This window comes from Triticum aestivum, chromosome 4B (genome assembly GCF_018294505.1).
Source record: "Triticum aestivum cultivar Chinese Spring chromosome 4B, IWGSC CS RefSeq v2.1, whole genome shotgun sequence".
In the NCBI taxonomy this organism is placed as follows: domain Eukaryota; kingdom Viridiplantae; phylum Streptophyta; class Magnoliopsida; order Poales; family Poaceae; genus Triticum; species Triticum aestivum.
In genome coordinates this window covers 668252584-668276246 of record NC_057804.1, presented here as the reverse complement: position 1 = coordinate 668276246, position 23663 = coordinate 668252584, and the positions used below count along the sequence as shown (strand labels likewise).

Genomic DNA, 23663 nt, shown 5'->3' with positions numbered 1-23663 from the left:
GTTTATGTCCTCTACAGCATTCACTTATTGCTATTTCTTCAAGTTGTGATTTCTGCTAAGTGAATGTGATCGGACCCTTCCCCCTCTATGCTATACTCAACCCAATCTATTCACAAATTCTTCATGTGCGTTCTATTGAAACTCGTTCAAAGTCTTCACTGTGTCCTTGTCAGCTGAAGAAATTGCGAACGAAACTTTAAAACAAATCTTATCCAGATTTTCGGTTTTACCGCTCAAACCGTTCCGCATCCCACGATGCATTATTTATTCACCCACGATCTTACACGATCTCATCTGCACAGTACGTGGGTGACACATGTCGCGTGAAGAAGAAAGGGCAGGGGCATGTTCGTCCCAAAATCTTCGGGCGAACAGTTTTTACCGTGGCTATAAATACCCCTCTCCCCTTCCTTACTTCATTTACTCCGCTCGGTCGCTGTCTCTCGCTCGAGCTCTCCTCAAACCCTAGCGCCGCCGCTACTCCATCGCCGCCGGTGAGGAAGAGCTTCACTGCCTCGACCTCGTCGCCGTCGTACTCGCGCCGGCTGCGGAAATCTTCACTCCGCCGCCGCCGTAGCTGTCTCCCTCTGCCAAGTTAGGGCGTGGGAGATCTAACTTGACGAACTTCACCGCTGTTCATCTCTGTTCGTCGTGTTCTTCAGTTCGGGTAATTAAAAGTCACTTTTATTACTCGCTTTGATTCTCAAACTTTTCTGAAAATCTTCAAAGGTGTTTTATTCTTCAAATCTTCACATATGAACACCTCACACACTGTATGCTCTTGATCCATCTCTCTAAGCACTCATTTCTTCAAGATTCCTCAATTGTGCGGATTTTCGATCTGTACAACTCTGGAACCTAAGACAAGAACGCTTAGTGAAATTCCTCAAGGCTCAACTGGTCAAATTCCTCAAAACTTGTCTTTTCGAAAAATCTTCTGAGAACGCATATGACCTCTCCAAATTCCTCGCACCTACACTCTGTTCACAGGTACTCATGTCCGCTGCTGAATCACTAGGTTCTCATCAACTTAACTCATTTGCAGCGTTCCTCGAAGAAAAACTGCATACTTCTTCAGAGTGTTCAATTGTTCAAATTCCTCATCTGAAGAAAATGGCTGAAGGAAAGAGACCGCAGAAAGGAGGAAAGAAACCGGAGGTCATGACTGCTTTCGAGATCCCTGATGAAATATACAAGGATTATTGCACACCTGATGAAGCCAAGTTTGGCAAAGAAAACAAGAATCAGCGCAAAGTGCGCATTCAGAGGATTGAACGAAGATGGGCACGAGAATGGAGGGAATATCGATATGTTACTCCAAAGTACATGAAGAAATTCGCCTTAAATCCTCCATGCCCAAGAGCTCCATTGGCACCTGGCCAAGTCGCTGATCCCACTAGCATCAAAAGTGGTGAAGACTTTCCTGAAGAATGGGCTAGGCGCCAAGCAAAATTGGCAAGACAAGCCAAGGAGGCAGTGAGGAAATTCAATGAGGATTCTGCTGCTGCTGCTGCCGCTGAGACCTCGGTCAAGCCGAGGAAATCAATGCCGAAGAAGCCTGCTCGCAAGCCAAGTGCTTCACCATCAGCGCCCTCACGGCCAAGTTCCTCAGCCGCGCCCTCGCGGCAAATTCCTCAGACTACTGCTGCTCCACCAAAGTCCTCAGCAGCTCCCTCCAAGTCCTCAACTCCTGTGCATCTGGCTACATGTCAAAGGACTCAGGGTTTCTCAATTGCTTCTGGTGTCTCAGCGAGTTCCTCAGCTGCACCAATGTCCTCATCAGGCCCCACTCTGCTGAAGACAAAAGCAACAGCTGGACGCGGTCCTCGGCCAAGTCCAAGAAAGAAACAGGTTGCTTTCCAAGTGCCCTCTGATGATGAGGCTTCTGATGAAGAACTTGCAGAAATCATCAGAGACAGACAAGCAAAGGCCGCTAGAGCCAAAGGAACACCTGTGCCTCTGCTTCTGGATCCGAAGAAGATCCTCGACTACATTGACTTATGGCATAAGGATCCAAACACTCCAATGCCTGATCTGCCTCTGACTCCTGGTCAAAGTCATATGCTGACCCATTTCATCTCTCAAGAGAAATGGAAGTTTGAAAAGGCTCGTGAGATAAAGAGAGCACAAGCTAGAAAGGAGAAGCTTCTGAAGAAGAACGTTGTCAGACTGACACCTGAAGAACTTCTCAAGGCTCAATCTGAGATCCAAGCCCTCAGCAAAGATTTCGATGCATACAATGCTGATTGGCAAGGAGCCAAAGTGAGATTCGTCAATTTGACGAAGAAAATGACAACTGTTGCAGCCCCATCGCAACAAGAAAATCCTCAGGCTGCAGACTCTGCTCAGCCTGCTGAAGAACATGCCAGCACTGCTGATGACTTTCAGCCTGCTGATGAGAATACAAGTTCCAGGGCTGATGACTCCATTCCAGCCGCTGAAGAAATTCCCAGGGCATCCACTAGTGGTGCGCCTGAAGAAACTGAAGAGATCAGGGCAACTGCACCAGTTGCGCCTGAAGAAAATGAACCACAGTCCTCAGCTCCTCCTGCGCCAACACCAACTCCAATTCTTCCTTCTGCTTATGAAGTGAAGAAGACCAAGGCTGCAGAGCGAGCTGCAGTGAAGAAAAGGAAGGCATCAGCTGCGTCAAATTCTTCGGCCGCGAAGAAAATGAAGCCAATGACCAGCTCGCTTGAAAATCCTATTGATGTCGTTCCGATTTCCTCCATGTCATCAAAGGAAATTGTTCCTTATGGAGAAGACTACAAGATCCCAAGTGGATCTGATGAAGAAAATCATTCTGTTGCTACCTCAGAGCAGTTTGATGAAGAAATTGAAGTGGAAACATTCCCTTCAACGCCAGTCGTTTCCTCACCTATGCCTCAGTTCACAGCTGAAGAGGCTGGTGTTGAGGAAATTGAAAAAGAAGATGAAGATGTGGATATTGGATGCACTACACCAGTGATGAACAATTACTTTTGGGAAAGTCAGCATCCCAATACTCCTCTCTTCACTCCTATTCAACAAATTCCTCAGTCCCCGGCTACAACTGTTCAAATGGGCTCTGAAGAAACTCATCCCACATCGTCTGTTCATGAAGAAATTCCAGCCGCTAGTGCTGAAGAACCTGCTGCTGCTGATCCCCAAACTGCACAAGAAGAGGAACCAGAAATTCCTCAGCCTGAAGCACCTGAGATCGTCGATTCCTGAGGTTGTGCTGCAAATCACTGACACTCCTCTGCCCAAACCGAAGAATCCGTTCTCTAGCAAGCAAAAATTCAAGGCTGAAGACTTCTTTTCTGAGCATGTGTTCTTCACTGATTACAATCCATATGACTCTGCTCGCATAAGGAAGAGACGTTTCTGGACTGCTACTCAAGCCAACTTCTATTCCTCAGTGCTCTTTGACAAGGACAAAATCTTCGATCATGAGCATATTCCTCATGTGGATATGGAATCTCTGCCGTGCTTCGAGCCAGTCCTCCGAGTTATTCACGATGCAGGACTACTGAATTTCTGCACTGATATCTGTGATTGGAATGAAGAACTCATTCTTCAGTTCTATGCCACTTTGCATATCACCGGAGATGCTGAAGATGTCAATTCATGGGTGCTGGATTGGATGACAGAAAACACTCACTATAAGGCACCAGCAACTGAATTGCTTCGTGTCCTTCCTCTTGATCCTCCCCATGACAGTGCACGTTGCATCTACAATGACCGCGAACTGACAGATCATTATATGCAAGTGCTCATGAAGCCTTTGAAGCCAGGGCAGGCCCCTCGAACCAAATTCCTCGTCAAGGAATTGCTGTATGTGCCTCGGACTGTCTATCGAATCCTGACGAAGACAATGAGTCCTATCAAAGGCCACGACTCAAATGATGAAGATGTCGTTGGCATCATGAAGAACATGCTTTTCAACATCATTCATGGCGTTCCCGTCAACTTCCATGATTTCTTCATGAGGACTCTGGCTAATGTTGCAATGTCACCTTTTGAGCTGAAGCCCTATGCGCCTTGGATTATGAGATTCATAAGGGCAAGATCTTCACTGAATTACAAGGCTGACACTCTGAACCATGGTAGCTACTTGCCGCCCATTGAAGTCCTCAAGCGACCAGTTTCATCATCTGATGATAAGGGCAAGGCAGCTGCTGTGATCGATGAAGGCACTCGTCCATTGGATGGTCAATTCCGTCTGGCTACATCTTACTCCACCAATGACGATTCTGCAACACATGACACTGCCGCAAATACATCAGCCAAGCAAAAGCCTCAAGCAACAGCACCCAGGGTGATGACTGACCGTGAGTTACTCCTCAGTCTTCATCAGAAGGTTGATCGCAATCACAAATGGGTGAAGCGTCAGTTTGCTGCAATTCTTCACAACATGACCTCAACCCATAATGCAGTGAAGAAAAATCAGTATCACCTTCATGAAACCCTCAACCGCACCTGGGCTGTTCTCACTCATGTATATTCCGCGGAAGAACTGAAGACTATGGGTCTCCAGGAAGCATTTGACTGGTCTGCACCACCTCCGAAGAAATTCAAGAGAGTCAAAGTTCCTGATCTGGTGGCCAGTTCTTATTCTTCATCGCGTGAAACTGATGAACATGAAGATTTGGACGACACTGCAGCAGGCCCTACTTCAACGAACAACCCCAACAACGCTGGCGCTCCTCCATCGACTTGAAATTCTTCAGGGGCGTTAGTCCTCAGTTTCGATCCTTTTGGTCATTTGATGACAAAGGGGGAGAAATCTGAGTTAGTCTTCAAGCGGGTTTATATTATGGGCGTTTTGTTAAGTTACAACTCTCGTTCTTCCGAAACTTTTATTGGATCGAGTTGTAATCTTAAATCCGATGGTGCCCTGATACTTTTGGACGGTGCATTGTGCTCTGACTTTGATGCACTATGCTCTGATACTTTTGATGTGTTATTCTGCATGCTTATTCCTCGTTAATATTATTGCACCCATGCTGAATCTCATCAGGCACCATATTTCATCATGCATTTCAAATTCTTCATATTATATATCAAATGCGTGTATGAATTACAAGATATAGGGGGAGATCTCCATGATTCAATTCTTCAAATGTGCATTGCCTCAAAAGCAAATTCCTCACTATGCACATATTCAGGGGGAGTTCTTCTATATCTTGCAATCAAATTCCTCAATATCAGTATTTACACTTCATATGTTTATCCCCGTTGAAAACTTAACCTATGTTGTCATCAATCACCAAAAAGGGGGAGATTGTAAGTGCATCTAGTGCCCCTTAGTGATTTTGGTGTATTGAAGACTTATAGGTTAAGTGACTGATGCGTTTGTGAGTGTACACAGGTCTATAAGTCTATGAGGAGTTTGATATTTACAGAGAAAGTCGACCCCTAAAAATGAAGTTCTTCGACTGAAGACTTTGATATTCTGAAGACTTTCTGAAGACTTTGAAAGTGAAGAAATTGGTGTGACCTTGAAGACTTGGTATTCATTCGAGGAATATGAAGCGTGAAGACTTTTGTTTTCGTAGTTTCATTTTCTCTTTCTTGAGTCATAGGAAACACCGTACTGTTAAAGGGGGTCGAGGAAATACTAAGGAAAAATTTCCATGTGATGCTCAACTCAAAATCCTACACCTACCAATCCCTTCGAGTGAAGCCATTGGAAATCTCATACAGTTCAGTCAATTTCTTCAGTGACAGAGACGCAGTTCTTCTGGTCACTGAGGACTTTGCTCTGACTGAGGAGTTAGGAATTCGCCAGTGCGAATTGCCTACACAGTGAGGAACATGATAGCCCTGAGGAATTTGAGAGTCAAATTTCCGACCGTTGCTGTGCTGCGCGCCGGCTGTCCAAAATATCTTATCCACCTAACGGTCATATCATTGAAGGGCATTTATGTCTTATCATGTCGGGCTGCTCCCTAGGCTATAAATAGCCGCCCCCTACAACCACTAGTTGGTTGGCTGCTCCGAGAGAACTTGACACTTGTCATTTGAGAGCAACCCATCCTCCGAGGACTTTGAGCGAAAATCATCAAGTGAGGAAAATCCCAAAACCAAACCCCCACAAACCCAAAGTGATTGAGCATCACTGAAGAAATTGATCCTGCGTGGATCCGACGCTTGTTACCTTTGAAGACTGTGCTTCTTCCAGACGGTTAGGCGTCAAGGTCTAGAGCATCCAAGAGGAATTGTGGATCGCCGAGTGACCAAGTCTGTGAAGGTTTGGAAGTCACCTGAAGACTTACCACGAGTGATTGGACGAGGCCTGCGTGGTCTTAGTTCAAGGAGAATACGGTGAGGACTGGGTGTCCTGAGTTGCGGCTCAGAGACTGGGTGTCCGGGACTGCGTGTCCTCGAGTTTAAATACTCAGCCGCTCCAACCAGACGTACAACTGAGACAGCAGTTGGAACTGGTTTACCAAATCATTGTCTTCACCAACTAACTGGTTCTATTTCCTCAACTCTTTCATTTCCTCATTACTGTGTTGTATGTTGTTCATATCTGTGCTTGAAGACTCTGACTGAAGACTTTCACAAATTCCTCAGTTCAATTTCTTCAGTTTGTCCGTCTTCATCTTGTTATCATGTGTTTACGCTTTCTGTACTCTGTGCTAGTCTTCATTTCATCATGATGACTATGTTGGTATCCTGTTACGTTTACTTCTGAGTACTTATTCCGCTGCAAGTAGTTCTTCGCTAAGGAATTTCCTCACCAGCAAATTCCTCAATGAAGAATTCATAAAAATCACCTATTCACCCCCCCTCTAGTCGATATAACGCACTTTCACTTGCACTTGTAGAACACCCAACCATCATGCTCTTCGGTACTGGAGAGATAGAATATAACCGTTTCGCCATAGTCAGGGCAAGGGATCAGGGGCACATCAACTGATTGGCCCCTCAGCGCGCACCTAATAGAGCTCGACGACGACATGGTTGATTTGGTGTCAGGCGACTATGGCAATGACAGACGGTGGTCGTAATCCTTTGGGTAAGAGAAGAACTATGGACTCCTCCGCTGGGATAACAAACCCTAACAATAGCACCAGAGCATCTTGCTCCCTCCAAATAGGCTAACTAACAAATCTTCCAACCGACTAGCCCACCCTAAAATTACGGACGGACCATCCATGCGCATTACTTGTAAATATATCGTCAGATACATGGGAGATATGTACCCTTCCATCGTACCGCATATCCCTCCCATCTTTTCTTTCCGCATCTCACTCCTTCCTTAACCGCCCAGAAAATTTTGGTGTCCAGACGTAGCCGTCACCGGGATAATCGCCATCGCTCTGCGGAAGCCCCCGCCAACGTCGGAGTAAAAAGAAAACGTATCATCCTCCACGCCTCCTCCCCTCTCTTGAAACATTCATACTTTTTTTCGTTGATTAGACCAAAAAGGAGGTTGTGATGAGATTAGAGATGCCATATTTGTGTGCAAGATCTTTGGTATTTGTTCCTGGCAGATTAGTTTTTCGTCGAAGGTACTATTTTTGTGCAAGATTGTGTGTGCTTGTCTTTACTTGGAGTAAAGGTTGTTATGAGATTAGATGTGATTGCAAGTTCACAGTAGTTCATAATACGAACTGGTTACGGAAATATTATGTTGGTGGAGCTAATTTTCTAGCCCTTTCTGCTATACTGGATTACTATGAATGATTTGCATAAGGTTGGAGCAAAGAATTTTATGCAAGAGCTTTGCGATTGGTTGTTAGGGGATCTTGATCATACGATCTAGTTATGGATTTTTTTTTGTTGTCATTGGATTTTCTTTACAAGACCTTTAGGCTATGTTGCATTAGTAGGAATGATTTGGATGATGTTTGATTTAGCCACTTAGATGTGGCGTACAAAGACTTGTTCTCAATACTACAGTAAAGGAGGTGCTGTTGAAGGAGGTGCTGGATTATTTAGGACTGATTTGGATGAGGTTGTTCATACCAAATTAGGAATACGAATTTTAGGAGATTAGAGCTTTTTCTGGAAATTCATGACTCAGTTTGTCTCACACATACCATGCTATTCTATATTACGAGGTATTTAAATAGTCCTATGTTTTATTGAGAATCGGTATATTTTGACAATCTGGATCTCATTAATCACATTCTACTATCTGGTGTTGTAGGCACCATGGATTCACATGTGCATGGCAATAAGCGTGCGGGGTATGACAGGTTGTTGCGTCAAGCCCACCGGGAGATCGACGTGAAGGTCCGACACGAACGTGATGAGATGGACAGGGCACTCAAGCAAGAACGTGTGTATGTCGATAGGATGCTTAAGGATGAGTGTGTTGATATGTCTCAAAAGATTAAGCAGATGCGTGAAGAGATGGAAAATAAGTTAAAGCAGGACCGTGAGGTCATGGAAAAGAAATTCCAGCTGGCGTACAAGGATTTGTAGCTTAAATTGCAAAAGGACCGGAAGGTTGTCGACGGCCTTATACAGTCAGAGCGTGTCAACATGGACGTGAATGTGTTGCAGGCACGTGCCAATATGGACATTAGGCTGCAACAGGAGCGCAAGAACATGGACTACAAGGCTATGGTGGAGCAGCTCATGATGGAAGGAAAGATGCTGGAAGACCGTGTGATGTTTCAATCCAATGTTCAATGCCATAGCAGTCAACCGCAAGAGCATGTCTTCAATACTCCCACTATGAGTACCTTGAAACGATGCTATTCAGTCACGATCACGACCGATATTGTCTATGAATAGTTTTTTTGTGAGTAACTTTGTGTAAGCTATTCATATGCAGTCCAAAAAGCGTTACGCGGCACAAACTCCAAACACTAAAGGCCTAGTGATGTCGGTGTCACCCGTTGAATGCCACAGTTCTCCACTCAAAGAACATGTCTTCAATTCTCCCCCTATAAGTACCTCGCACCCATGGTAAACATTCACATCCAACATTTTGTATGACCAAATTTAATTCGTATGTAACTCTATGTCGGCGACTCATACGTAGGTACGCACATCCCGGTGATGGAACAATCCTGAATCCTCGCAGATAAAGTTTACATCCCATATAATAATAAGGTAACTTTGTCGCGATGTTGCTACGCACATCCAAAATTATTTATGGAACTTTGGTGATTGCAATGTATTAAATTTGATGTGAGATACTTGTATGTAGGTGCTGATAATGGAATTTTACATTCATAGGGATTGTGAGCTTTCGCATGTCCCGACAGGATACTTAGACGAAAGACCCATTGAGATGAGATTGTTTGACCCCGGCGTATTGGACTATGATTTGCTCATAAAAGAAGTGGCTGGATATGGTTATAAAAAGGATTCAGATTTGTACCACTTCTTACCTGAGCATGCGTGCAACCTACCAGAAGGAATGTTCCTGATTTCAGGACCAGGTGATTTTGCAAAGATGATTTCCCGTTTGAACGGCCGCAAGACATGTCATTTGTATTTGGTGTATAATCGTCCACCAAAAGATGATTACGGGTGGTGGTCAGACATGGATTCAGACGTTCCTATTCTTCATGTTACATCAATTTTACAGCTTCATCATCCTTAAGTTTGTCCTAATACGTTCGTATGATTTATGACATGAACTGTGCATCCAGGACATGCATCATGAGGAGGCTCTGGCTAGAGAGCTTGAGGCAGAGGAACAACTGAACTCCTTAGGTTACGTTGATGTACCGTGTAAAAATATGGGAGAAGCTGGGTCGTCACCAATCCTGACACAAACTCCAACGACCAATACGAAGAAGTCACTGGATTTTGGCACCGGAGACAAGCTTCCATACGAGGGCTAATGTTATTTGAAATGTTTTAAGCTGGAGACAACATTTTTTTGGTTTTTTACGAATGTTTGCAGTTATGGAACAATTCATTCACGATGGAGGTCTTGTAACAACATTTTTGGTAGAATGTGATTTCCATTTCCTACGCGACATGCATGTGTTTATACCCAACTGTACACTCCGTCCGTTCCTAAATATATGTCTTTTAAGACATTTCAGTATGAACTACATATGAATGTATATAGACGTATTTTTGAGTGTAGATTCACTCATTTTGCCCCGTACGTATTTCATACTGAAATCTCAAAAAAGACTTATATTTACGAACGGACGGAGTAGTTGGTAGTGAGCAGGTGCTGCAGGATCATGTACAACAGCGATTGAAATTTTTTTGCTGCAAAACGGTGCAGGAAATAAACAAAACGGACATTTTATGTGGCACAACGTGACAAAAGTGCTGACGAATCATCCTCGGGATCCGCGAAGTCAGGCCTGACGAGATCTGCTCCGGGATCGGTGCGGTGTCAGGGCGCATCGAAGCGCAGGCGGATCCCCGCCAAAGCGCACGAGAAAGGGCCATTGCACGCGCGCCCGTCGTCACCCGGAGACAGGCCGACCGAATTAATCGGTGCGGGCCCCGCACATATACGCCTTTCGGGCCTAGTTCGATAATCCCGCGCGATCCGCCGGCTGTGGAGTTCGTTCGTGGAGGCGTGATTACCGACGCCATGCATGCACGTAGGTTTCCCACGTCCGCCACGCCTCCTCCCCCAAAGCCCGACCCATTCAAGCAATTCAGCGCGGGCCGGCCCACGTCGCGCCGATCTCGTGCCAGGATCACGTCTTAATATTTTTAGTCCCACCTCGCCCCCCGAGCAAGTGCTGCACCGGCTTAAATACCTTCATCTATTTGCTTATTACAAGCGTGGGTCTTCCTTGCACTCTGTTTGGTAGATATGCAGGATAAATATGACTCATCATCCGTATTCATCCTGTATATTCATCAATTGGAGAGCATGGATGACTGATGTATTTTTTCGAATTTATAGAAAATGCAAACCAAATATCGCAAAATCATACTGTTACAAGTGTGTGGACTATTAAAAATAGCATGTGCAAAAAAGAGAATTTGAAATAAGATGTAATATATATTTTTAATAAAGTTATATTATCCTACTTATTAGAATTTTGAAAATGTCACTCATTTATAAGAAAAGAAAATATAAATATTTAAAAAGTTGTGTTTGATAAAAATACCTTTTGAATTTTTTGTATGTTATTTTTCGAGGCGTCATGTAATTTTAATGTTATTTTTTGAGTGGTCAGGTAATTTTTATGTAATAAACAAAAGGAAAAGCATGGGCCAGCCTAGACATCTAGACCCACGCGTGGTCCAGCACGCGGGATAGGCTGGCCTGTGAAAGCCCATCTAGTCTAGCCCATCGCATGGGCGCACCAGGGCAGAGCAGACAGTGGTGGGAGTTTAGTCCCACCTCGCCGAGCGAGAGCGAGACGCACCAGCTTATATACCCGACTGTGCCTCCCCACTCAAGCTCCTCTCCTATGCAGGCAGTACTTTGCCTAATCATCATGCTCTCTACCCCGTTGGGCCTACCAGCAGAACAGTAATCTGCACCACGGGCCTGCATCTTGGCCCATAAACTGTTGGGTTCCTAGTCGTATACAGGCCGTGGTGTATGAAATCTCCTGCCTCTGGTAGGTGAGCATTTTTTTGCATGTTGAAATTAGTTTTGATCTTCTTCATATCACCAGCAAAATTTTACACATGCTCACTCACTTACATGTAATACACATTTGTTTTGCATATATGTTTGTTGAAATGTACTGCTAGTAAGGGTGTTTTTTTCATATGTCACATGTTTTTCATCCCAAATCAGTTGCTACAATTTTTAATCTGTCACATGTTTTTGAACCCAAATCAATTAGTATTATGTTTCATCTGTCACAATGTTACATCATCCCAAATGAATTACTACTATTTTGTTATAAAGTACACTTGGAAACCTAGAGGGCAGTATAGACCGATGTTTTCACCAGTCAGTCTAGACGGCAGTACAAATTAAAAAAACAAAAAATATAAAACCTGGGAAACCTAGCTTTGTTTGTGGAAGAGATCATGTGTGCAAAAATTGAGGTGATTTAGAGGTGGTCGAAGAAATCACCGCATTTCGGAGGGACCATTTGGTATTAACTTAAGCCAGTTTTTGAACAAATGTGATTTTTTCCACCACCTCCAAATCACCCAAATTTTATTTTACAGGGTGACATACATTGTGCCAAACATGGCTATGAAAGAAAATTTGGAAAACATATATTTTACAATGCCCCGTAAGGTATGGATCGATATTTTGACCAGTCAGTCTAGAGGGCAGTATAAATTCAAAAAAATTCAAAAAAATATAAAATCTTGGAATCCTAGCTTTGTTTGTGCAAGAGATCATGTGTGCCAAAATTGAGGCAATTTGGAGGTGGTCGAAAAAATCGCCGCATTCCGGAGGGACCATTTGGTCTTAACTTAAGCCAGTTTTTGAACAAAGGTGATTTTTCCACCACCTCCAAAACATACAAATTTTCTTTTACACAGATTCCCACATGTGCCAAACATGTCTATCAAAAAAAAATTGGAAAAAATTAATTTTCAGTGCCCCCTAGAGGTATAGACCGGTGTTTTGATCAGTTAGTCTAGAGGGCAGTATAAATTCAAAAAAAATCAAAAAAAATATAAAACCTTGGAAACCTAGCTTTCTTTGTGCAAGAGATCATGTGTGCCGAAATTGAGGTGATTTGGAGGTAGACGAAAAAATCACCGCATTTTGAAGGGACCATTTGGTCACTTAAGCCAGTTTTTGAACAAAGGTGATTTTTTCCACCACCTCCAAAACACCCAAAATTTCTTTTACAATGTGAACCACATGTGCCAAGCATGGCTATCAAATAAAATTTGTAAAAAATATATTTTACAATTTCCCCTAGAGGTACCGACCGATGTTTTGACCAGTCAGTCTAGAGGGCAGTATAAATTCAAAACAACTCAAAAAAATATAAAACCTTGGAATCCTAGCTTTGTTTGTGCAAGAGATCATGTGTCCCAAAATTGAGGTGATTTGGAGGTGGTTAAAAAAATCACTTCATTCCGGAGAGACCATTTGGTGTAACTTAAGCCAGTTTTTGAACAAAGGTGATTTTTTCCACCACCTCCAAAACACCCAAAATTTCTTTTACACGGTGACCAACATGTGTCAAACATGTCTATTAGAGAAAATTTGGAAAAAATATATTTTACAATGCCCCTAGAGGTATAGACCAATGTTCTGATCAGTCAGTCTAGAGGGCAGTATAAATTCAAAAAATATAAAACCTTGGAAACCTAGCTTTGTTTGTGCAAGAGATCATGTGTGCCGAAATTGAGTTTATTTGGAGGTGGTCGAAAAAATCACCGCATTCCGGAGGGACCATTTGGTCTAACTTAAGCCAGTTTTTGGACAAAGGTGATTTTTTCCACCACCTCCAAAACACCCAAATATTCTTTTACACGGTGACCCACATGTGCCAAACATGTCTATCAAAGAAAATTTGGACAAATATATATTTTACAATGCCCCTAGAGGTATAGACCGATGATTTGACCAGTCAGTCTAGAGGGTAGTATAAATTCAAAAAAATATAAAAACTTGGAAACCTAGCTTTATTTGTGCAAGAGATCATGTGTGCCAAAATTGAGGTTATTTGGAGGTGGTCAAAAAAATCACAGCATTCTGGAGGGACCATTTGGTCTAACTTAAGCCAGTTTTTGAACAGAAGTGATTTTTTCCACCACCTCCAAAACACCCAACTTTCTTTTACACGGATTCCCACATGTGTCAAACATGTCTATCAAAAAATTTGGAAAAAATATATTTTACAATGCCCCCTAGAGGTATAGACCGATGTTTGGGTCAGTCAGTCTAGAGGGCAGCATAAATTAAAAAAATTGAAAAAATATAAAACCTTGTAAACCTAGCTTTGTTTGTGCAGGAGATCATGTGTGCCGAAATTGAGGTGATTTGGAGGTGGTCGAAAAAATCACGGCATTCCAGAGGGACCATTTGGTCTAACTTAAGCCAGTTTTTTAACAATGGTGATTTTTTCCAGCAGCTCCAAAACGCCCAAATTTTCTTTTACACAGTGAACCACATGTGCCAAGCATGGCTATCAAAGAAAATTTGGAAAAAATATATTTTACAATGCCCCCTAGAGGTATAGACCGATGTTTTGACCAGTCAGTCTAGAGGGCAGTATAAATTCAAAAAAATTCAAAAAAATATAAAACCTTGGAATCCTATCTTTGTTTGTGCAAGAGATCATGCGTCCCAAAATTGAGGTGATTTGGAGGTGGTTGAATAAATCACCGCATTCCGTAGGGACCATTTGGTCTTAACTTAAGCCAGTTTTTGAACAAAGGTCATTTTTTCCACCACCTCCAAAACACCCAAATTTTCATTTACACGGTGACCCACATGTGGCAAACATGTCTATCAAAGAAAAGTTGGAAAAGATATATTTTACAATGCCCCCTAGAGGTATAGAACGATGTTTTGATCAGTTAGTCTAGAGGGCAATATAAATTCAAAAAATAAAAAACATTGGAAATCTAGCTTTGTGTGTGTGCAAGAGACCATGTGTGCCAAAATTGATTTTTTCTACCACCTCCAAAACACCCAAATTTTCTTTTACACGGTGACCCGCATGTTCCAAACATGTCTATCAAAGAAATTTTGGAAAAAATATATTTTACAATGCCCCCTAGAGATATAGACCGATGTTTTGATTAGTCAGTCTAGAGGGCAGTATAAATTCAAATAAATTCAGAAAAATATAAAACCTTGGAAACCTATCTTTGTTTGTGCAAGAGATCATGTGTGCCGAAATTGAGGTGATTTGGAGGTGGTCGAAAAAATCGCCACATTCCGGAGGGACCATTTGGTATAACTTAAGCCAGTTTTTGAACGAAGGTGATTTTTTCCACCACCTCCAAAACACCCAAATTTTCTTTTACATGGTAACCCACATGTGCCAAGCATATCTATCAAAGAAATTTTGGAAAAGAATAATTTTAAATGCCCCCTAGAGGTATAGACCGATGTTTTGATTAGTCAGTCTAGAGGGCAGTATAAATTAAAAAAAAACCTTGGAAACCTAGCTTTGTTTGTGCAAGAGATCATGTGTTCCGAAATTGAGTTGATTTGGAGGTGGTCGAAAAAACACCGCATTCCGGACGGACCATTTGGTATAACTTAAGCCAGTTTTTGAACAAAGGTGATTTTTTCCACCACCTCCAAAACACCCAAATTTTCTTTTACACGGTGACCCACATGTGCGAAACATGTCTATCAAAGAAAATTTGGAAAAAATATATTTTACAATGCCCCGTAGAGGTATAGACCGATGTTTTGATCATTTAGTCTAGAGGGCAGTATAAATTCAAAAAAAAAACCTTGGAGGAGTTGAAAAAAATCACCTTTTCTCGTGCCCGGACTTAACATTTTTAGTCCCACCTCGCCCCCCGAGCAAGTCCTGCACCTGGTAAAATACCTTAATTTATTTGATTATGACAAGCGTTGGTCTTCCTTATACTCTACGTGGAGGATATGTAGGATAAGTATGATTCATCATATCTATTTATCCTGTATATTCTTCAATTGGAGAGCATGGATGACTAATGTATTTTTCGGATTTATCGGCTTTTATTTTGTTTTCGGGAGTGAAATATAATTCCTCCATTACATCTATTTCCAAATTTTATCGTGCAACATAAACAAGCTACACGCTAGCCACGAAGAAACCATGATTCTTGAGGTTGCACTTCAAAAACTCACATATAAAATGCAAAAAAAAATATCCCAAACTCATACTGTTACAAGGGAGTGGACAACCAAATAGCTGAGTCATACATTATGAGGAAGTCACTAACTGAAAGAATGAAGTATTTTAGAGAAAAGGTCACACGATACTAGACATAGACAACAATGCACACGCCAACATCAGGTTGATCGTCCACGTACTTGTTGTCCGACCGTGCACACAATGTTGTAGCTATCATAGTTCTGCTTTGAGATCCTGCACATAAGGATATTGTTAATGCCATGGAATATATTTCGAAACATTTAAACATTAAAGTACGGCATATTAGGTACCTCTGTCAATTTGGCGCACGTACGTCGATTGTGACCATCTTCCTAATGACAATAGCTACATCTACCCTTTGTTCTTGTTTTCTTCATATTTGCATGTAGCCTTTTCTCTGGAGCACCTCGGCCTGGCACATGCACTGGATCCAGAACCTTTTCGAAACCTTCACCATCAAGGTTAACCGATTGTGGCATCAGCGGGCCAAACCTAATATTGTTACCCTGAGCCTTAGTTGATCCCTTGCTATCATCTTGTTCACTTGTTGATCCCTTGCAAACATCTTGTCCTTCCAAAACCCTTTTTAGATGCTGAAATGCCTCATCAGAGTGGCATGCCTTGAAACATGCTGCGTGACTAAAATTCCTTAGCTTACGGTACCTTTGTAGGGCTGCAGAGTATGCATACATCTCTCTCTTTCTGGTCGGTGCGAATGCACATTTTGCACTCATTGTCCACCTAGTGGGAACACAACACCTGGGCAGTGTTTCTTCTTGTAAAATTCCCAATATGTAAAATATGTGGGAACATGGTGTGCATGCGCATTCCAATTTGTGGCAAGAACAACTGATACTGCGAAGAAGAACTTCCTTCGACTCCGTGCGCACTTCGATCTTTTTATCCGTTCTTTCCTTCTTAGACACAACGTATGTGGTAACCTCTGCTGCATCAAGTACCTCTCTGATCTCACATTTTTGACAGCATCTATGCTCCATAAGACCAACTTAAACACAACAGGAGTGAAAACTTTCGTTGCGTGTTTCTCAAGAACTAAAGCATTTTCCTCTGAGAACGAAACGGACTGCAAGGCCTCGAGGTCTTGGAGAGCCTTATTCAAGCATTGCGACGCAAGGCAACACTCATAGTGCTCTAGCATTTGAAACAACGTCATCTTAGCCTCAAGAAGCGTATGTAGCACCGAGTTTAAACTCTCACTCCGATGATTGCTGCTCAATCCTAGGAAATAGCGGCCCTCAAGATATGAGCACACCATAGTTTTCTCATCTTATGCATCTGATGCAGCCAGGAGTCCTCACTTGTTACTTTATTTCATTGTAAGAAGTGTAACCATTTTCTCTCATGCTCTTCAATGGAAGATGTATCATATATGAAAGATCTGAATTCCTCCTTTATCGCATCATCATGTAGATGGCGTACAATGTTCTGCTGAATGTGCCATATACAGAGCCTATGGTTTGAGCCAGGCCACACCACCCTGATTGCTCTCTGCATTGCAAGGTCCCCATCCGTGATCACAGATATAGGATGCTTCTGTCCCATAGCATCAGAAAAGGTCCGTAACATCCACTCGTATGCCTGGCTTGTTTCATGTGAAATGATACCACAGGCAAAAATAACGGTGTTGAGGTGGTGATTCAACCCGACAAACTGCACAAATGGCAGATTGTACTTATTGGTTCTGTATGTGCTATCAAAAACAATAACGTCTCCGAAAGCCTCGTAGTCAAGCCGGGGATTGACTACCACACCAGAACAGTCCCTTCAGATGGCCAGCTTCATCAACCAAGTACCTAACGAAAATAATCTGAATCTTGCTCTTGCCTCGCCTCCATGTGATTGATCACCGTTTGAGCATCGCCGGAAGAAATTGTTTCCTGCTTGTTAGCATGGTAGAAATTATAAATGTCCCTCATAATGCATCCAACCTCATCATATCCACCGTATTGCATGCACATAATATCCATAATATGGTGTTTTCTGATCCCAGATTTTTCCATGTCTGCAATGTCCGCTTTCTACTCATCGCTAATTCTTCTGTGTGAACGCAAAAGACACGACAGATCCCGTGGGGCTAGAGGATGGTTGTGTTCATCGATGAAATCCTTGACAAACCACTGACCTGTTTCCTCCTGTCTTGCAATCACCAATTTAGCTTTACACCCTACACGAGTTATACTCTGTGGCCTCCTCTTTCTATCTTCCATCTTCCTCTTCATGTGCTTCTCTTCACGAACCCCTTCACGACTACACACAAATTTCCTTAAAATTATATGGCAATTGGATCCATCCCACTCGACATAGCTTCTCCGGACACTAAAACCTTTCTCAAGACCATATTTGTTATAGAATGTATAACCTTCATCCTCACTATTAAACATCTTGTTGGCAATATGATAGTAATCCATCATTGACTCATGACTTACATCCGCCATGTCTTCCTGCATCATAATTCAGACGAATAAAAATCTGAAAGGACAAACATAAATGCATGCAAAACCCAGTACGAAAGCTTGCGTGGAATTTTAAACTTTGCTCCTTGTACATGTTATGGCAAGCGATCATAAATGTCCATAAAGTGGGTCCCCCATAAACATGGATGATGAAAAATTCTAAATTGAATTGCATGCACTAGGGGAACCTAAATCGATGATGACTAAACAAATCTAAGTAGGAAGTGCAGGCTACGAAACAAAGTAAGTTTATGGCGATATCTCCCGCAGGCATTGATATCTCCTACTGCATCAAGAAAAACAAGCCTACTTTCAGAACAAGAATTGATATCTCCCGGCGGCCTAACCGAGGGGCCAACCGCAGAGTATAGATCCATCTACGAGGAAGTTGGAGTTCCTGCCAAGAGTCACTTCCAACGGGCCAATCAAACGGGGAGGAGTTGAGATTCGGGCGATTCATACCTTAGTATGCAAGCCCGAAAGCGATGTGATCGGCGGGGGCGAGTTCCTATAGCGCCGCCACCGCCACCGCTGACACTACCGCCGCAGATGTCACGCCTTAATCTTCTTCCTGCCGCCGGGCACGTCGTTTACAGTGAAGGGGACGAGGTGGAGGACGAGGACGACGCCGACGACGTTGTTGGTACCTCTCGCCGGGCTCGTCGGACAGAAGGAAGAGGACGAGAACGAGGACTGGATCTAGACGTCGTGGACGTGATCGGTTGAAAACAGAATATTTTACCCTGGACCATTATGCCCTTCTCTGATTAAAATAATTAGGTTAATTCATTTTTAATCCCCCGCCAGATCGGACGACTAATAAAATTTGGAGGGGTAAGTACTCGAAAGTACTCCCAGTACTGCCCCAATCACCGTAAAGGAGCTCTTACTTCAGAGTACATACTAAGAGTAGGTGCGTGTACTACATTCTTGTTGCAACTTTAAATTAGGACACCGAGATGTACCGAATGTTCGATCTGGAGGAGCCCTAGACCGAACGATGCATTGACTCGGAGAGGGAGGTTCTACCGAACCGAATCTTTCGATAAAGACCCACTCCAGCACGAACAGAAAAAGGCCAGACAACCCATTTTGCTGGGCCACTCCCCAGCTGTTAATAAAAACCAAGGTAAGACTTCTGAAAAATGAAAAGCTTTTTAACAATGATATATGGGTTTAATGGCCAACATATAGTTTTGAGAATGCACACAAATATTACCTGAAGATCACTAAAAAAACAGTTCGGGGCAAGAGAGAAGAAGAAAAAAAACACTAGGATGGAGAAGCACTTCTTCTGATGCCTAGACCTCAGTCCACTCTATGTACACACATATGTGTCCACCTGCTTAAGTTGCGCATACACCGACCACACGGTAAAACAATAGACTGGTACATAGCTAATAAGTACATAAGAATACAACCTACGATGGAGGAGATATATTCCTCTCGTACAAGACCATATCATTTTCTACATAAACGCAATGATGACCAACACAGCGCCGATATATCAACCAATAATTGAGCCCTTAATTTAACAGCAAGAACATGCATCCATCTACCAACATAGTTGAACACCCTATCAGGATATAATCTTGACACCATTTGTATGTTATACCATACAACAGAAAGATAAATGATAGCCGCACAATAATTGTCGTGGTTTTGGAATTTAAGGTATAGCAAGCCTTCTCCCTGATTGCAGAAATTGTTGACTTTAGAAAAGGTTCAACAAGAATTATAGCAATAAAGGAGCTTCTCAGAACCTGGGTGTACTTCAGCTCAAACTTGGAAGTGGAAGAGAAAGTGGTGGTATGCCAGACGCCATATCAAGATACTGGTGGGGTGATGATGACAATCATAGGAGAAGAGGACACATTGGGCAACATGGTGGAAACTTTGTATTCCGAAGAACAAAGGGGGGGGGTTGGGATTCCGAGATTTGCATAGTTTTAATCTCGCCTCGCTGGCCAAGCAGGTATGCAGACTTATGGAAAATCCCGACTCACTATGCGCACATGTTGGGGGCAATTTGGAGGATCGAGGATGGCTCACAAGTTAATATTTGGTTTGATCCATGGATTGCCACGAGTGCAAACGGATGCATAGTTACCCCGAGAGGAGCAAACCTGCTTTCAAAAGTGTGAGACCTTATTGATCCGCCAACAGGAGTATGGGATCAAGATCTTAATTATCAATGACATGTTTTGGCAGGTAGAAGCGGAGAGAATCTTATCTATTCCGTTTGCGCCGCAAGGAATGATGGAGGATTTTTTGGCATGGAGGTTCACAAGGAATAACTTGTTCACGGTCAGATCGGCGTATTATGCAGAGTGGGATCATCAATTCGGGCGCTATTTTGAGAGAATTGTAGGAGAACCGTTACAACAATATCCAGTATTTGATGAAGTGGTAGGATAATTCACTGCCGGCTAAAATAAAAATACATGCATGGAAAGTGCTGCATGGTTTTATACCATGCTTCGGAATCTTGGCAAACCGACATATTGCTATGCCCAGGAACTGTCCAATGTGTGCAGGAGGATGTGAGGATATCAATCATGTGCCGTTTACTTGTGCAAGAGCAATAGAGATCTGGAGGTGTCTAAATTTGGATGGTTTTGTGGAGGAGGCATGCGAAGTGGACCGAGCCGGTTCATTGTTGCTGGACTATATTTTGTGTGCGCCAATGAGAGAACGTTTGCTTCCGGATGTGAGTGCATAGGTCTTAATCCTCGTGGGCATTTGTTATATGTGTGGTGGGAAAGAAGGCAACAAGTCCATGGAGAATATGTGCAAAAGCCTGCTCATTCGGCCTTGTCGATCTCAACTCTAACAGCGAACTATGTCAAGGCGAGGAAGAATGATGCGGGTGTGAAGAAAGAAGGATGGACTAAGCCAAAGGAGGGGCATGTTAAGCTTAATGTTGACACAACATTTTATGTACAAACTCTTAAAGGAGCGGCCGGGGATGTGCTGCAGGATGACAAAGGAGGATTCATAGCAGCATCCAATGAAAAACTTGAGCATGTTTCGGACGCAACTTCAGCAGAGGCATATGCAGTGCAACACAGGATTCTTCTGGCTCAACAGATGGGAGTAAGCAAGCTGGTGGTGGAAGCAGATTACTTGGAGGTGATCAACACGATGAATGTGGGCGGCTTCATTGTGACAGGAGCAGCGACAATTTATGCAGACTGCAATATCTTATCGGTAGGTTATACTTCAGTGTCTTTCGCCCATTGTCCTAGGAGGCAAACTGTGTCTCTCATGAGCTAGCTAGGCTGGCGGTCTCAACATCACCCTCGTTGTCGGTTGAGGAACCACCGGCCTCAGTTGTAAGGTGGATGGTGGATGATGTAATGTACAATGGTAGTACTTGTCTCCTTGAATGGCTACTCTGGATAGACGAACCTCTACCTCGCTTATCGCATGACTGTCGTTTCCCTCTATGAATGCCCAAAATCAGGTCGGTTTTGAAAAACATTCCCTCTGGTTATAGGCCGAAACCATGCTCAAGTGCTTCTATAAGTGGGTCTATGAGAATTCGATGTTTTTTTTTCTATTTCTACGTTTCGACAATCATACTTGAATTCAATGACACAGTCTTTTTTTGTAACCAAACTTTTTTGCTCATGAGGCAATTATTAATTGAAACTCGAAGGGAATGAGATTGAATCTTTCCTGCAAAAATAAATAAAAATAAAAACCTCTTACATGTCACGCGGTCTACTCGTAATTCCGCTGAGAAGGACAGCTTAATTAGCCATGGCCTGCACATCAGCTTCAACGTCAACGGCAACAGCCATAGATTTTGCTTGAGCTTGAGCAGCCAAGTCGAGCCATCCCCGCAGGCCCTTCCGCACGATCTCGCTGTCGTCGTAGGCACGGTCGCGGAAGGTCTCCACGTCGGCCAACATACTGGCGAGGCTGGACATGACCAGCTCCTTCTTCCACTCCTCCAGCGGCGGCAAGTCGGAGTACCTCTCCCCGAACTCGTACATCTTCTCAGGCTCGATGCCGGCGATGTTGTGGGTGTGCTTCCTCGCCACGCCGGCTGCCTCCCTCGCGCGGAGGTGCTCCTCCACGGACCGCAGCATCTCCTCCTCCGACGGCAGCGCGCGGCGGCCGGACAGCACCTGCGCCACCCACCGCGCCTGCGCCTCGAAGAACCACGGGATGAGGACCTTCCTCGCCACGCCCACGAAGGACAGCGACGGCGCGAGGGACGGCGGGAACACGTGCTCGAACAGCGGGCCGACGACGTGGCCGTCGGTATCGATGGTGACCGCGCCGCCCATGTCCAGGAACGGGAACGAGTAGGTGTACCCCGTGCAGTAGATGACCGTGTCGGCCACGACGGAGGAGCCGTCCGCGAACTCCACGCGCCCGTCGGCGTGAAGACGGTGGATCCGCGTGTGCAGGCGCAGCACGTCGCCGTGGTTGGCCAGCATCCTCGACATGGCCGGCGTGGCGGCCGTGGCCTCGTAGCTCGCGGCAAGGTGCACCTCCCTGGCGACGCGGCATGGCGGCAGAGGTCCAGCGCGATGTCCTTGCCGCTCTCCGCGCAGCCGACCACCACCAACGCCTCGCCGCGGAACGGCTCCGGCGTCCGGTACGAGTGGCTGTGCAGCTGCCGGCGCGTCCACTCCCCCATGCCCTCGATGTCGCTCGGGAGCATCGGCTGCGAGTAGTGGCCTGTGGCCACCACCACGGCATCGAACACCTCCTCCTGCTCCTCCTCCTGCGCAACATCATCATCCTCGGTGGTGCCGAGGAGCCGCGCGGACCTCACCGTCCACTGACGCATCGTCGTCGTCGACGTCGGTGCCGGGGCGACGAGTAGGACCCGGGTGTTGAGCCTGACGGCGTCCATGAGGCCGAAGGCGTCGCAGAAGTCCCGGAGGTAGCAGTGCAGCTCGCCGTGGACTGGGAAGCGGCGCGAGTCGCGGCCAGGGCCGTCCCTGGGGAAGAACTGGATGTCGGAGAAGCCCATGGCCTCGCGCGGACTGATGAGGCGGAGGCAAGCATAGATGCTGCTGGGCACGCGCACCGGCGCCGCGGCGCCAAGCGGGTCCTCGCCGTCGGTCCTGGGGTCATACAGCCACTGCCCGCCCACGTCGGCGCTCTGCTCCATAACCGTGACGGCGTGACCCTCCCGCCGCAGCTCGCGCGCCGCCGCCAGGCCGGCCACGCCGCCCCCCACCACGCACACGCTCTTGGACCGCAGCGCCGGCTCGCCGCCCCCAGCAGCCATGCCGATCGGTTGGTCGACGGTTTGGAGCACGCTCTGCTTTCCTTGGTGGGTCGATAATAATATCGATTGCTAACACACCACGATCAATGACTCAAGACTGCAGGACTAAATAGTACAAATAAAATTGCGTCGTTGGTCGCACAAACAAATGGCAAAATTTGCAAGATTTGTTTGTACTTGAAAAACAATTTAGTCCTGCAGTCTTGAGTCAAAAAATAACCTGGTCAAGTCTTTGGCGTTCCCACG

At 44.5% G+C, this 23663-nt stretch overlaps 1 pseudogene; it reads right to left on the bottom strand.

The window, feature by feature from the left end:
• Positions 1-21894: 21894 nt before the first annotated feature.
• LOC123089836 (flavin-containing monooxygenase FMO GS-OX-like 8) lies at positions 21895-23417 on the bottom strand (annotated as a pseudogene).
• Between the last annotated feature and the right edge of the window lie 246 nt (positions 23418-23663).